Source organism: Etheostoma spectabile, chromosome 9 (assembly GCF_008692095.1).
Source record: "Etheostoma spectabile isolate EspeVRDwgs_2016 chromosome 9, UIUC_Espe_1.0, whole genome shotgun sequence".
Lineage (NCBI taxonomy): Eukaryota > Metazoa > Chordata > Actinopteri > Perciformes > Percidae > Etheostoma > Etheostoma spectabile.
In genome coordinates, this window is record NC_045741.1 from 18,144,104 (window position 1) to 18,148,707 (window position 4,604).

At 39.5% G+C, this 4,604-nt stretch overlaps 2 long non-coding RNA genes and 1 pseudogene across 2 annotated transcripts in view; all 3 read left to right on the top strand.

Annotated features, from left to right (window-relative positions):
• LOC116695329 (5-hydroxytryptamine receptor 3A-like) overlaps window positions 1-4,604 on the top strand; it is a 176,825-nt pseudogene that overhangs the window by 58,572 nt on the left and 113,649 nt on the right.
• LOC116695336 (uncharacterized) overlaps window positions 1-4,604 on the top strand; it is a 55,519-nt gene that overhangs the window by 43,279 nt on the left and 7,636 nt on the right. The gene's annotated exons all lie outside the window — the stretch shown is intronic.
• Window positions 1-4,604, top strand: part of LOC116695335 (uncharacterized) — a 7,053-nt gene that overhangs the window by 455 nt on the left and 1,994 nt on the right. Inside the window, exon 2 of the long non-coding RNA XR_004333430.1 lies at window positions 4,430-4,434. This is a non-coding gene — a long non-coding RNA (uncharacterized LOC116695335). The remainder of the gene's footprint in view (window positions 1-4,429; window positions 4,435-4,604) is intronic.

Consider the following 4,604-nt stretch of genomic DNA (forward strand, 5'->3'; position numbering starts at 1 on the left):
GAAGGTTTGGACCCAAAAGCAGGCAGGAAAGCAACAGGAACTAAAGGCCAAACTATTTCCTCTCTGAGGAATATAATCTGGAAAACAAATATATAGAACAACAGAAGCAACAAAAGATGTACAACACACAAACTGACAAACAACAGACAGGTAAAATACAGGCTAAATACATGCATCTGGCAGAATTTCCTGCGGCACCGGACCAATAGACCTTTTTCACGGCAGACATTCTTGCTTGTCATAGTATGACAAGCAACGCGGAAACTGATCCCTTAACGATAGCTCATTCCATCCAAGTGTCCATTGAGCTATTTCAGTGAGTCAGCCATGCACATACCAGGGCTCTCACTATTGAATCACGTTTGCTTTTCTACTATGACAGGTCCGATATGTCTGCCTTGACAAAGAAAATAAGGATTAGACTAAACGTTTCTAAAACTGGAATAGAATCCAAAGTTCATTGACTTTTGTCCTTGACTTTCTTTTCCTAAATGATGGGGATGGTTGGTGAGGTTTTGGGGATATTTTCTTTTATTTTGACAATAGCTGCAATGTTGCCATACTCGATCTGTGATCTTATGTTTTATGTAGGAGTGGACATAGAGGGACTGAGCTGGGAATGAGGCGAATGTGGAACTAAAACTATCTCTGTCCCTCGAGACCAACTTTGGTCCAGACATCCACCTTGAGGAGCAAGTACTTTAATAGTCTGTCATTTTTTTTCAAAGTTGTCCAAATCGAGAAATAGAAAACTAAAAACCTAAATGCAGCACTGGAAGCCATATTACCTGTTTACGCTGTAAAACTGAGAGGAGAGAGTAAACCTCCAGTAGGTCCAGTTGTTTGATACTTCGTAGTATTAAATTATTTTATTTATCTATTTTTTTTTTTATTATCTCTATAGTATTGTCGGCAACCGAGACCTGAGTTTATTTTGTTCGCGCATCCTCACCATGTTTTGAAGAATGTCAAATAAAGTATCTATCTACTTTAGCTCCCTTTTAGTTCCATTTTTTTTATGCGAAAATTATTTGTTTAATAGACCTATAAAAGACCAACTAATACACATGAAACTCTTGAGAGTGATAATACCTTCTGCTTTGTAGTCCTTGTTCCCTTTAAAATGCATTGGATTCCAGTTGTTTATTACTAGATTTTTTCCTTTAGTTTTTCAGCATGGATGAAGACAAAGGCTACCAAAACCTTATGTCTACTTATCCAACACGGTCATGTAGTTGATGATATCCCACCAGAGTGGTCATACTCGCCGATTATTAAGCTACACTTTTCCCTTTGCTATCCAAAAACTGCTCTCTGACATTTGGACCATATCTCCACGTTGGAAGCCGCCTGCTTAACTCTAAAAAATACAGGTCTTAAAACTTCCACACAGGATCAATGTAGCTTTGTAATTCCACTGTTATAAAGCCCTTTGCGTGTTGACTTATATTGTGGGACGGAATTACCACAAACTTAATTTGTGGCATCTAATAACTCCACACTAAACTTACAATTAAATGTTATTCAGCACGACGTAGGATATTCAAGGCCCACGCCTGAAGAATCCTGAAGGAGTCCCAAATGTGTTGCGACCAATGGAGTGGGAGCTCACAGGGATCAGTGTAGCTCTTCTACCTTGGAGTTAATGTTGGAAGCTATTTTTTTCTCTGAGACAATACTACGTGCACTTTTACCTATTCCAATGTATATTATATACTCATTTTGATTTGCAATATCCGAACTATTCTCCACCATGCTACTCTTACAGTATGTATAGTACACGGATTAGCTGTGGGTATGATATTAACATACAGGAAATATGTGCCCACGCTGTCAATCACTACAACAAGAATGCAACGCTAATTAATTCCGTCATGAGAAAGCTAACTGGGAGAAAGCTTTTCTTTTGTTGTTTAGATTGTCTATAAAGAGCACACACAAACATTAGGTTTTCTTAACACACTGTTTTGATTACTTTATGACACTTTCTATAGTGAACACACTACTACGCTGTTTTTACCGAACATACGTTAAATGAAAACACCTTAATTGTATGTCTTGGCTGTTAGGGCCATAGCTACCATTTAGGGTAGCTATAGCCTTATGACTTAATCAGTAGAATGAAAGAGGAGTTTCTAAATAATCCAACATGTTTTCTGAAAGGTTATTTCACTGGGGCTTGGCCAGATTTTTTTTATTATTCTGGCTATTAGTTTTTTGTTAAAATTTAAAATGATCCCCATCCCTCCTAAAAAATGCTTGCAGGCTCACACACTTTTATGTCACAAGATAATTCTTTTTGTATCGAGTTGAGAAAGAAATAAGATCATGCACCTGACAATAAGTCTGACTAAATTTTAAGGCCTGTACCTGTGTCCTCTTTCCAGATCATTCTGAACGTAGGCCATGCTCTATGTGGTGAACCTGCTGATCCCAGCGCTATCCTCATCACAGTGGACCTCGTCAGCTTCCTGCTCCGACCTATTCTGTGGACCGGGTCCGCCTTCACGATGACCCCCTCTGGGCTACACCGTCTTCCTGCTCATCATGAACGACCGCTTCCTTTCAACTGGGGGAGACAACACCTCTCTCGTGAGTGACCCTGGATATTGTTATTGAGTCTATTTAATAGAAAGATTGAAGGACATGCCTTTTGGCTTTATAAAATGTACAATGCATTGCCTAAAACAGGTGCTTCTGAAGCTCTTATGAGCTGCTTAATGTACACCACACACCTCCAGCCACACATATCCTGCAGGCACCTGAAAAACTCGTGGTATAAAAGAGGAAATGTTTGTTGTTTATATTTCTGGATTTGGACTATAGACCTCAACAGTCCCTGACCTCCTCCGAAGCCTTAGTCCAGAAGTAAAATTTCTCATTCTTTTCCCATTGACGTCTGGAAAAATCCGTATATAAAGAGTTTTGCCCCGCCCTAGTCTAACCAGCTACTAAGTGCCTCAAAGCTGCAACATATCATTTTGATGAAAACCCGAACAGAAAATTCCAAAACGTCAAAGTACCAGACTGTGTACATATTTTATCATTCCGAGTAAAGGAACCACTCATCCCACCAACCAAACGCCCCACTTGAATAATATATTTTAAGACACAAACACGGTTTGGAACAACACTAAACAACAACAGCCTTGTGCCTTTTTCCTCCAAACATAGTGATTTTTTATGTAGTGAATCTACACTTAATAGCGATTGTCCAATGGAGAAATTTGTACTTGTATTATTACTTCAGAACCGGCTGTTGTGTGGGGGGACTGTTGAGCTCTATTGCACAAGTTGGATCCTAATTTGTTGCTCGTCATGATCATTTTAGATTCAGTATTACGCTTAGCGGGGATACAATTAATATCCTTATCCATCACGAATAAAGTCCAAAATTGTCATTCGAAATATTGAAATTTTAATTGTGCCAAGGATGATTGGGGATGTGTTTTGTGCTTCTGAGAAACTGAGTCTCCACCAGCAGCTCTCCACCCAGAATACAAACTGCACTGGTTCCCCCCTGTTTAAAACACGTTATGTTCACTTAGACATGGTTGTGGTTCAATATAACGAAGAGCGTTAGGTCCACTGTGAGGACTTTATGTCATTCTGACTTTTATCTCAGTTTCTGAGATTAAAGTCAGAATTTTTGAGAATAAAAATAAAAAAAAGTCACATACTTTGGCCTACTCCTCTTCCATACAAGACCACCTCCATGCAGGAGATGATACAGGTTTCTCATGCCGAAATTGTGACTAGGATATGACTGAATATGGTTCAAACGGTAACTGCTATGCCATGTAAAGCAACAGTCTACTTATGAAGGTTTGGTTAAATCCTCCTGTTTTTTTTTCCTGCAGATGTTTTGTTCTCCTCAGCCTCGCTCTAGATGGTGGGCATCCTAGTGGAGACGGTTTGCTCATATGTCCAGTGCAACTCCAGCCATACAGGGCGGTGCCTCGCTGCTCAGTGTCCTCGTGCTACGATATCTAGCTTGCTCGTTGTTTTTCTCCCTCGGAAAAAAAGAAGCAACAAACCACTGTCGTCCCTCAACCCATCTCTTGGAGGGTATATTATTTAGCAATTAATATTACTAAAGACATAAAAAGTTTGACAGACAATTTATTTAGTTTGACCCCCCAGTTTGCAGGAGTTGGTGGTGAGATCCTTCGTATGCACCAGTGTACATGGTCATGAACTAATATTGATAGTACTGCTTTGAACTCTTAAACTAATACTGGTATTTAATGAAATTCCAGGCTTGTTACAAAGTGCTTTATCTGTTTTCAATAGTGTAAAGCTGGGGTCTCTTTGCTTGACAATCCTGCTTCCTTTGACCACTAAAGTCATCTAATCCCAATATTGGTTACATTGACTCAGTGTGGTGAATATGACGTAGGTTATGTCCTGCACAGTAATGCAGGCTTAGTGAAGGTTTGGACCCAAAAGCTCCTGAAAGCAAGGAACTAAAGGCCAACATTTCCGCTTCTGAGGAATATATCTGGAACACAAATATATGAACAAGCAGAAGAAACAAAGTGTAAAACACACACACTGACAAACACAGACAGGTAAATACACAAGCGATAACTTAGAGAACACAG